Genomic DNA, 12,216 nt, shown 5'->3' with positions numbered 1-12,216 from the left:
CGGATATGACTCCGCCCGGATATGACTCCCCCGGATATGACTCCGCCCGGATATGACTCCGCCCGGATATGACTCCGGTCGGATATGACTCCGGTCGTATAACTCCATCCGGATATGACTCCCGCCCGGATATGACGCCAGCCGGATATGACGCCGCCGGATATGACTCCAGCCGGATATGACTCCAGCCGGATATGACTCCAGCCGGATATGACTCCAGTCGGATATGACTCCAGCCAGGATATGACTCCGGTCGGATTGACAAACCGCCCGGATTTGACTCCGCCCGGATATAACTCCGCCCGGATATAACTCCATCCGGATATAACTCCATCCGGATATAACTCCATCCGGATATGACTCCGCCCGGATATGACTCCGCCCGGATATAACTCTAACTCCGCCCGAATATAACTCCGCCCGGATATAACTCCGCTCGGATATAACTCCGCTCGGATATAACTCCGCCCGATATGACTCCGCCCGGATATGACTCCGCCCGGATATGACTCCGCCGGATATGACTCCGCCCGGATATGACTCCGCCCGGATATGACTCCGCCCGGATATGACTCCGCCCGGATATGACTCCTGTCGGATATGACTCCTGTCGGATATGACTCCAGCCGGATATGACTCCAGCCGGATATGACTCCAGTCGGATATGACTCCAGTCGTATATGACTCCGGTCGGATATGACTCCAGTCGGATATGACTCCGGTCGGATATGACTTCAACCGGCTGTGACTCCGGTCGGATATGACATTGCCCTGATATAACTCCGGCCCGATATGTGTCCGCCCGGATATAACTCCCCGATATAATTTCTTTTAATTACCTGCACGGTCGATTTTCTTAATTAATAAAGATTTTAAATTTCGTGTATTTTTAGTTACGAGCAAAAATTGTATTTTTTTTAAATGTTTGGTAAAAAATAAATACACTGATGTCTTACTTTTACCCCTCCTCCCCAACGTGATTATTTGTCAAACCGCCATCCCCCTAAAATCATCAATATATTTCATCAAGTTAGTTTTTGTAGTCCATGACTCCGCTCGGATATAACTCCAGCCGGATATGATTCCGCCTGGATATGACTCCGTACGAATATGTCTCAGCCCATCCGCATAATGACTATGAAAACTTTTACAAAATTTAAATTTACTTAAATGTAGTAATAGTAATATTTACCACCGTCTGTATTGATTCAGAAAAACAGTGAGAAAAATTTACGATTTTTTCGCTTTTAAAGCCTTGTATCAAACTCTGTTCGCGTTAAACTTCGCAATTAACTTTAGTAGTAAATATCACTTTTCTGTGTATATTTCAAGTCATATTTTGTCACTGACCTTAAAGCACAGCGTCAGAAACTTGATTTCTAATTTTTTTGTAATTTTCGTAAATTCGAATATTGAAGTTTAAAATAATCAGTGAAGTGCCATTTGAACCCTGAGAATTATTGCATTTGCAACTTCTCTTCAAAATTCTCTTTCATAATGTTTAGTTTTATATAGCATATATCGTTTTCAGATTATGATGGATAGTTGTAATTTTATTAGAAAGTAATGAGGAAAATTCAAATTCAAACTAATCTTTTTTAAAAGTAAGGTCAATCCGGGATAAAAAACATAACTCTCCGGCGCCAGGGTAGTACCGTCCCGGCCAAACCGGGACATCTTAGGTAATTCCAAAAAGCATTTTTTTATGTAAATGCTTTACCGATATACTATTCTACATTACATTCAAATTACCAAAATTTTCAAATTGCCCCCAGGTGGGGCGTGCGCCCCACGTTGGGAAACACTGTTTTAGAACGACTAATAGTAACAGACTGCGTTTAATGTTTTCTTCATAATGATGAATAATAATGGATCAAAGAATAATCCAATTTTGTTTCTCATAATGAAAAAATCGTGTGGGTGTAACTAATAATGAATATATCTTTTATCTCTATTTTTAGAACTGCCTTAATAACTGAAGAAAAGTTGACCTCATTTTCAGACCAAGTTGTATATAGTTGTTCAGTGCGACTAAGGTACGACTAAGGCGACTATGCATTTCAATCACCAATATATTTTTGAAAAACTTAAAAAACCTAATTTAATAAAAACAATAGTAATTTTCAACCATAAGCCACTTAAATAAAGATTCAGTCAATGCAGATTTTATTTCATTGGAATAATTTTTGAGATCTCAATACCTTAAGGGGTACGACTTAATCAACTATCCTAATTATATGAAAGTTACGTTTCTAGATATTAATACTTTCTCCATGTAAATGAATTTAAATTTCGCTCGTTTTGGACCAAATAAAAAGTTCTTATTTGTTTGTTTGGAAACCGAATTTGGAATGAGATACGCGAAATCAATGCATTGTACTTTGTAACTATACTCAATTTTGTCAATTTGAACTAACTTATCCAAGCCAACAAAATAGTTAAATAGTTATCTCAAATCCTTACCAAAACAATTATTTTATCCAAGTGACCGTCATATTGATAATTACTACTAGATGACCCGACAGACGTTGTCATGTACCCATGTCTATAATTTTTTACTAATATACTAATATTTACCGTTTACCTAAAAATAATAATTATTGTTTTTTAATTGCTCTTCACGCTAAAATGCATATACATTTATAACATGAGCTATGTTAAATGTAGAACTGCTTTAAATAAAATGATAAGTATCAATTCTCACACTATATTAGAAATTGAAGTTTTTTAAATGGTAAAACGTAACTATAACCATAACATAACACTGGTACTTATGATTAAAATAATTTAATTTTATATTATTCAAGATATTCAAATTGCATCTTAAACTTCTCCTAATCGATATCGTGAGGGCCGAATTGTATGTATTCATCTTTCATTTGTTGTTATAAAGTAAAATTTTTACGAATTTTAAAATTATTGTGGAAAGATTAGTAGAAGATGCAAAGAAATTATATATTGAAAATTTAATATCCGAATTTTTTGTTGGCGCCCCCTAAGGCGTGCGTTTTTATTTTTTGCATGCATCGCATTAAAGGTAGGACGACCGATTGACGATTACTATACTTAATTTCATATTTTAAGTGAATTAATTTGTCATATTCTGTTCATATGTGTATCATTCAACTTGCCATGCATATATTGATTTTATATTATTTGAATTTTTGACACATGTCAATAATAATGTAGACATTTCATTTTTTTTATTCATGATCATAAATTTATTATACATATTCTAATATTGTCTAGATTCATAAGTAAATTGAAATTTTTGCAGATGATAGTTTTCATTTGTTTTCAATGTTAATTCCATTTATTTCTACAACATAGCACATACATCACAATACTTTATAATCATATACATCTAGAAAATTTTCTTAACAAACTTCAGAAAGATTTATCAAAATCTGAATAATCGTTTAGAGAGCAATAAAGCTCAAATTGATTCTACGTTTTAGTTAGAAAACGTTTGTATGAGAAAAAGAAAAGAGCTGTTTTTAGGGTTTTTCCGGCAATTATTCGATTCTTTCTTACCATACCATCCTTGGACTTCAACAAACATTTTAAAAAAATAATTGGCCAAATTGGTCCAAGCATCACAACATTTTGTGATTCAAAAGGTCGGTTTGTGTAATATTTTTAATGTATGATTATGTTAAAATAAAAATCAATTATATCGCAGCTAACCACTTACATTACGTCGTTGCATAAATTCCATTGCCTTCACACGTAAATTCAACAGTCTAGAAATTTTCAAAATTAGTGGTACATATGTGTACAACGCTTACCGAAAGGGGTACATACTAAAAACCAACCATTATATATCTAAATTAGATTTGTAATTGTAGTAAAATTGTCCTAAGTTTATCCTAGCCGTTAAAATAGTTAAATAATCAGCTCAAAAGTTTACCAAAGCGATCGCTTGTAGTGTAGTATTAAATTTTGTCCAAGTGAACCGTAATAATCGCATCTCAGGCACGATACACAATCTCTTATAAAACAAGATAAGCCCAAAGAGCACTTACCACACATTCCGGTTCCGAGATGTAGGATCCGTTGCCGAGGTAGCGATTAGGACACTCAGCCCACGGAAGTTGAGCTTGAAAGCTCTGGGCGAAGTAGAACAGGCACCAGGCGATGATTGTGTTGTAGTACAGGGCGACGTTGAACGAAACCACGGCGCTGCTAATTCCTATGAGATATTCAACAATAATACACACGTCAGTTGATTCGGATACTAGGTGGTTATAATACGACCTTATGTCTTCTATATAGTCGTAGAAGACATAAGGATTTGAAAATAATTGAGATAATGTTATAAAAACTAACGGGTTCTTGTAATCTTATCAAATATATAGTTCTCATTAGGAAAAAGACAAGTGGTGCATGGCATTGTGTCTTAAGGCAAATTGCTGAAACTTCACGAACAGTAACTAAATATTCAAAAAAAAAAAAAAAATCAATCATCTATAAAAAATTATCAAAGAGTTTTAAATATTTTGGAATAATTATTATTGATCATTTTATCGGCGTATTTTATAAACATTAGGCTTACGACCTTTGTTTATCTACAAGAACAAAAATAAAACTAGTGGTGAGTATGGCACCAGGCCTTAAGGCAAGTTGCTGGAACTTTGAAAAATTTTATCCATACATACACACACACACATCCATTTTTTCTGAGGTATGCCAAATTGTTCAGAAACCTTCAAAACGTGAAAAAATGTGAATATTTTCAATTTCGATTTATGGACGATTACAATAAATTACCCTACGGGAAGTTAATAAAAACTAGTTGTTTTTGCCCTTTTTGCTTCGTATGTCCGGAACGGCCGGATCTGCCTTCGCCACAAACTATCCAGCACATCTCCCCGTCAATACGAATCGAACATTTTTTTATACATCCAAATCGATCTTCGTTCTCCCAATATCGTCGGAAAAAAATTGTATACGCACACACACACACATACAAACATCAATTTTGGAAGGAAAAACATCAATTTTTCCTCAGGAATGCCAAAATGTTCATATACCTCTGAAACGTAAAGGTATGCAAAAAATTATTCATTTTCGATTTTTTTGCGGTTACTACAATTTGTCATTCGGAAAGTTATAAACGGTGGTAAATTACACCAAAATGAAATCACATAGTAATATAATATTTTATGTAAATGACAAAACAATTTGATAAAAAAAACTGAAATACAAAAAAACTGCGAAGGTAGATAACAGTATGATTTGAACACTTTATATGGGCTTATCCTTTACAAATCGCACAGAAGTTGGGTAAAATAAAATGTCACATTTTTGAATTGTCTGAATTTTTTTTTACAGATATAGATAAAATTATTTGACACGTATTTCAGGATTTAGCTGAAAAAAAAACTTACGTAATGTTTACGATTGAAATATAGATTTTTTACTCAATTTGTATGAACATCCTGTACGGTAAATTAATTATCTCCAGTTGTGCTGATCGGATCAGTATTATAATTTTTCACATTGAAGTGAACTTTGTAATTATTTAAAAAATTTTGTTAGTTAGTTAGTTTTTGCAATTTTCTTAACAATAGCAACCCTTAAATATTTACAAAGGCTCCAACTCTTCCCCCATCTTAAATCGATTGATAAAAAAACATATTTTTTATAGATGTTTAATACCTGTAAAAAAAATCAGACAAATCTAAAATGTCAAGGTTCGGTTAGTGTGCGGTTTGTAAAAGAAAGACCCATATATAGAAAACTTGAGGATTAATTATACTTGAAGGGATAAAAGAGTTATTATGAATGAGTCTACAGTTTTACATAATATCATACATTATTTTATAGCCCATTAAATAGAATATAATTATTAAAACTTTCAATTACTTTTGGTAAATACCAGAAAAATAAATAATAGCATAATTGTTAAAAATAGAGGTAAATTATCTTATTACTCTATTATCTCAAATAAATAATTCAAATATTAATTAATTTATTTTGTACAACATTTTCTGAATTCTAAATTGATTATTCATAGTCTGAAACATTCTTGAATTGCATAATAAACACGTATTGGATAAACCTACATAAAATGATAAATCCATTACACTATATTTTTATAGAGATAATATAGAAATAAAGCATTGTGATCCGATCTCTGGGAAAAATGTTAAAAAAGGATATATCATATATCTTTAGAAAAGTAATATCATGATCAATTCTAAGATCTATTGAAATATATACAGAATAAAAATATAAACAAACAATTTTTTAGGTAAAATTATTTTACTAATTAATAAATAAAATTGAAAATAACAACGCAAAAATGTTTTATAATTTGTGAGGATAACTGGTAATAACTACTCATATTAGAAGATTTTTTTACAATGTATCCCCAAAAGGTACTACTTTAGCGTAAAAAAAATTTCATAATATTACATATAATTCTATAATAAAATATTTTGAACTAGTTCTATATAACTTTATTGATTACATTTATAAATACTTTCAAAATAAAGATGATGATGCACATACAAAAACTAATACGATTGCAATTTAAAACATATATAAAACTAATACGATTGCAATTTTAGTATCTCATACAGATTTCTTCTCCCGATAAACGCGAATAAAACACCCCGTAAACTAACGCTTGAAAATTAAGAGAAAAGATTTAATCTTAATTATATTATATAACTTTTTCGAACTTAGACTTTATTATCAAACAAATAAATCACTTGCAAATAAATTCAAGAAATACGAAAACTGATGTCATTAATTTTTGCGTTTAGATAAAATTAAATTTTTATCAATAAAACTTATTATATTATGATCAACAATAAATGTTATATCAAATTCTTACCAATTCCTCCCAGGTAGGGTGACACCTGATGCCATACACCGATTGCACCTTTTCTGAGCCTTTGTCCGATGGCCATTCCAGATAAAATATCGGTATGCCTTCAATGGCCAACATCACAAAATAAGGTATGAGAAATGCACCTCCGCCGTTTTTTGTGCCAAGTAAGGAAATCTCCAGACATTGCCCAAACCAACCTGTAAACAATCAATAACAAACACTGTTACTGTCAAGTCAGTCTATTTTATGTGAGAAAATTATATAGATACATAACCATTTTTAATAATTTTTATTAAAAAATTAAAAATTAAATTTTTTATTAAAAAATCTTTTTTTTATTACTTTATTTTGATGTTTCATTAAGTCATAATTACTGTTTGCATTATTTTAATTGGTAGTTTTTGATTTCCCGTAGGGTAAGTTATAGTAATGGGCCAAAAATCTAAAATGAAACTTTTTGCATATCTTCACGTTTCAGAGGTTTCTGAACATATTGGCATACCTCAGAAATAAAGAATGTGTGTGTGTATGTGTGGAGACAATTTTTTGTCGACGATTTCGGGCGTATGGATGAACCGATTTGAAAAATTCAAAAAGCAATCGATTCCTATTGATAGCGAAATGTGCTGATTAGTTTTTGGCAAAGGCAGGTCCAGGAGATACGGAGCAAAAAGTGAAGAAAATAGAAACCGAGTTTTTAAGAACGGAGTATCCGATTTGAATGATCTAAAAAACATTCTGTTTGTGTTGGCAAAACATATGTTTCGGGGGAAAAAATTCACTATTTCAATTTTTTTTGTATATCGAAAATAATTCAGATTTTAATTTTAATTCAGGCTAAAGTTCTGAAGCTCACTTATATACTTTAAATAAATAATTTTAACTTTGTAATTGTAATAAGTTCCAGTATTTATAATAAACTATTTGAAAACATTTAATATTCATCGATCATTTCGTTACGGTAGGGGAAGTTCCAGCAATTTACCTTAAGACACGAAGCCATACACACTTGTTTTATCTACAAAATCTTTGTTTTATTATTAATGCTTCAACTTAATAAAACTGCAATTGCAATATAATATAAAAGTAAATTAAAATTGCAATATAAAATGATTAAAGCATAATTTAATATTTAACTATTTAATGTGATACTATTATATTTGTTTCTCTATTATAATTAAATACTAGTTGAAATATTCATATAAATTCATAGCATAGCTTTTGTTTTAACAGATCTCTACAAATGTATATCAAATTTCCAACTATTGTATTTAAATCCTCTCTGTTTTAGTTAGTTATAAGGGATGACTGTATATTATTAAATAGATGTTAATAAAACATATTAAAAAAAGTCCTCACTGTAATTTTACATAATTCTTGTCTATGTCGAATCCTTATATTATGATTCAATTTCAGTGTTTACCATTTTAAAAAACCCTATTTCAATTACCAAAATCATCTACATTCGTGGAACATGAAACAAATATTAGCAAATACACAAATTTTTATTATCATAAGAAATGCATTGTTTTAATAATAAAAACAACATTATTATAGCTCATAAATATAATTAGTAGCATTAAAGTACTCTGTGATAAATATGATATGATCATTCGAAATTATGCTGAAGTATATTTTTATGGCAATATTATTCACTGCTGGAGTTTAATAAGTAGTTCTTTGATGGAGATGATAGCTCAATTGAAATTTTTGTATTAAAATTGTTTAATTAGCATCATATATCATTTGAATATAATAGTTATTATCATATAAAAAGCATATTGCCCTGTCAATAATGTTAAATACAAGAAACTTTATAAATCCCTAATTTGAAAGCTCTATTATATGAATATAATATATTAAATATTATCGTATTTTTTTAAATCCCTGATTTGAAAGCTTCATTATATGAATATGATATATTTTAGTAACTTTTTAAATCCTTAATTTGAAAGCTCCATTATATAAATATAATATACAGTAGAACTCCAATTATCCGAACTCAAATTATCCGAACTCCGACTATTCGAATCGCCGATTATCCGAATCACTTTCAGAAAAAAAATGTCCAAAAAAAGTCTAAGTGCGCTATTATTCTTCCATCAGCAAAGCCAGTGTAGGCACATTGTTTGTTATGATTTGACGGAGACGTTTACAAAACAATGATTTTTATTTCTAAACTTGTACATAAGTACATTTTATTTATATTTAAAACATGTGAAAATGTCATGTTTCTTTCATTTAATTCAATAAAAAATAGTGCAATAAAAACGAAACGTAACTTTTTTTCTCCCATGGCAATTTTAAAAACAAACTAAACCTCCGATTATCCGAATATTTGATTATCCGAATGGGTCCCGGTCCCCATTAATTCGGATAATTGGAGTTCTACTGTATTTTCGTAGCCTTGATAGAATCTGTGAAAAAAATATTTACTCAAAATATTAAAACAAATTTGTAAAAAAAAAAAACTCTGTAGAAAGTTCTTGGCATGTTAAAGCACTAAAAAAATGGGATTTAAAATATAGCGAAACCAAGTACTTTGAAATATCTTAAATATATTCAATGTGCTCATACATATTTATTTATAGATATATTAAAATATATTAATTTTATATAATGGAGATATTAATGGTACATAACTTAAATCAATACATAATAATATAGACTATATTAAATGTTTACTCATAACCTTATTCTAAGTTTCGCCTTTTATATGAAAGAAAAAATAAAAAAAAAATTAATTTAATTTAAAAATATCTATAAATCAACTCACCGCATATCCAATTGTTGCCAAAAGAAACGTCAACTTCGAATCCCAGCTTTCTCGTTCATCATCTCCACCTTCAGGCCTAAAAGTTCCTTTTTCAGGTCCATCTTCTACAATGACTGGTTTCAGGCTCTCTGGAGGCGCCTCTCTTTTCTGGTCAGTTTTAGGCTTCTGATTAGGACTCGTGTCTTCGTATCCCAAATTCGTTGCCCCGTAATTTACATTCACTGATTTAACACTTTCTATGGACATTAGGCGCCCTCGAAGTTCTTTCATCTCTAATCTATCAACTGATCTCTGAGGGTTTAAGTCCCTTGAACTTTGACGACGTATAAGATGGGCTGTGTTTGCCATTTTTGAGAAACTTTATTGTTTAGGGGTAATAGAATTTAGATAATATTCCAATTATGAAAACATAACCAACAAAATTCCATTTTGTATGGTGTTAAATTAAAAATATCATTTAAACTAATTTCTGAAGTGATTGCGCGGCAATGCCAATTAGAATGCAATAAAATTTTATATTACAACTAATTTAATTGGATTTAAATACATAACTTCATGAAAGAAATGGGTAGTAAATTTTTCAACGGAAAGGGAGTATAAAGGATTTGTCAACTCGTGTTTCTTATAAAAAACATCAGTCGCTCCTCTTTTTATCAGAATTTTTATATAATGTGATTATTGATCAGGTTCAATTCTATAGTACAAAAGTTTTAAAGTGATTTAATATTAAACGATAAATGAGTTCTTGAGGAAATTTAATATTTAATGTGATGTTTGATGGTAAAATTTAAATTATTATTTTAAACTGAATAATTTGTGCGTAGTTTTCAAGCATGGCGTGATTATGCTAATGTGATTTTGTGCCTGAAAATAAAATAAATAAAAATTTATATTATACTTATTACATATCAAAACTTTATTAATTACAAACATACCATTTATGCTTGAATAATATTTTTTCAATAACTAAATGCAATTTATATAAAAAAAGGTAGTTTCGTTTGTATCAAAAACAAGAAACAAAAGAGTATTGATTTTTTGATTAAATCCAATTATCCAAGAATATAAAATTTATTAACCAGTTAACTGTGGCGTTCACATCGAACAGTGAGAACATTTTTGTGTCGTGCAAATCAAGCTCATGACGAGTATATTCGCCAACAACAGAGTAAGTTGCAGGGGTAAGATATCGAATGAAAAAGTTGGGTTTATTATACAAAATTAAACATTGTTATCAAAACTTTGTTCGTCAAAAACTAACTAAAAACGGATAAATTCAATAAAATTTAAATATAAATATAAATATGAAAATATAAAAATATTATGTCTATAAAAAGAAAAAAAATATATACATGTGAATTCAAAAATGATGTAAGCATAGTTTTTGATGAATTTTGATGAAAGTAAGTATAGTTTTTGACGAACAAAAGCTATTTTCCAAGTAAGTTTCAAAGTAACTTCAATAGTCAATAATCTCAATGTTGTTGTTGATTAAGTATATTATTTAGACATTTCGAGCAACTTGCCTCATAAAAAATGACACTTACGACTTCTCATTTTATACAATCATAGCCTCAAAGTATTCTAAACATCTTGACATTTCAGACTAAATTTTGTTTTTTTCAGAAAAGGCAATTTAAACAGCAAAGAGTCACTGTTTTATACGCATGACGAGTATACTCGTCAATACATAAAATTCTGCCACGAATATATTCGTCAATCACAGTTAACTAGTTAATTCGCAAATTGATTTTCGCAAATTTTGATATTATGTAGTAGAAGTTATTTTATATGTATTTTTAGTCAAGAATATTATTTAATAATTAAAACCATTTTTCCATTTAGTTTTGTTAATAAATATTATTGATAAATAAATCGAATTTGTATACGACTACCAAGTTTTATATCAGCAATTTTCGCTGACAATTATTGACAACCATATATAACCACATGATTTTCATGTTTAAATAATGGCAAATCAAAATACTGAGATAAAATTCACTTATCAAACATTCAAAATCAACAAGTAAATAAAATAATTGTCCATAAATTTATTTTACGGTAATTTTGTCGTTCACAAAGCTTTTCCATGCGCTATAAACCGCTATAAACCACACATCATTAAAACAACCCCACAGAAATCACAGTGTTACATAATAATAATATTTTAAACCGCTTATAGAATCTTTTTGATTCAACCGTATACGTTAAAAACACACTCATTGCTTTATAATATTTTATATGATTTTTTTTAAATTTAATTCAATTATTTTAAATGAACACTTACTAAAAAACGAAGCGCCAGAAGCGTAGCACTACCGTAGCGAGCCTTTTCAACTTGGACTGATTGCTACTACATCCGTAGCAATCGACTCCACCTACGCGATACAGAGAAACTGTACAGGGCCGAATTAGGAGACACGGAAAATATCTTGAATTGTTATTTAATCCCTATTTTTAGTGACATCGTTTATGGAATATTCTGTAAAAAAAATTATTATTAAAATATCAGCGACTCTATTACAGCTATTCATTTTTGTATTTTTCAATAATCACATTACTCTCATGTTTAAAAATAACAAATCAAAATAGATAGATT

At 30.1% G+C, this 12,216-nt stretch overlaps 1 pseudogene; it reads right to left on the bottom strand.

Annotated features, from left to right (window-relative positions):
* Positions 1-3,992: 3,992 nt before the first annotated feature.
* Positions 3,993-9,965, bottom strand: LOC113388222 (annotated as a pseudogene).
* Positions 9,966-12,216: the final 2,251 nt, after the last annotated feature.

The sequence above is a fragment of the Ctenocephalides felis genome, unplaced genomic scaffold (assembly GCF_003426905.1).
Source record: "Ctenocephalides felis isolate EL2017-DRISC unplaced genomic scaffold, ASM342690v1 CF-g0.4_SCAFFOLD_03572, whole genome shotgun sequence".
In the NCBI taxonomy this organism is placed as follows: Eukaryota; Metazoa; Arthropoda; class Insecta; order Siphonaptera; family Pulicidae; genus Ctenocephalides; species Ctenocephalides felis.
Note: the sequence above shows the minus strand (reverse complement) of the source record. Positions and strands in the feature narration are given on the sequence as shown.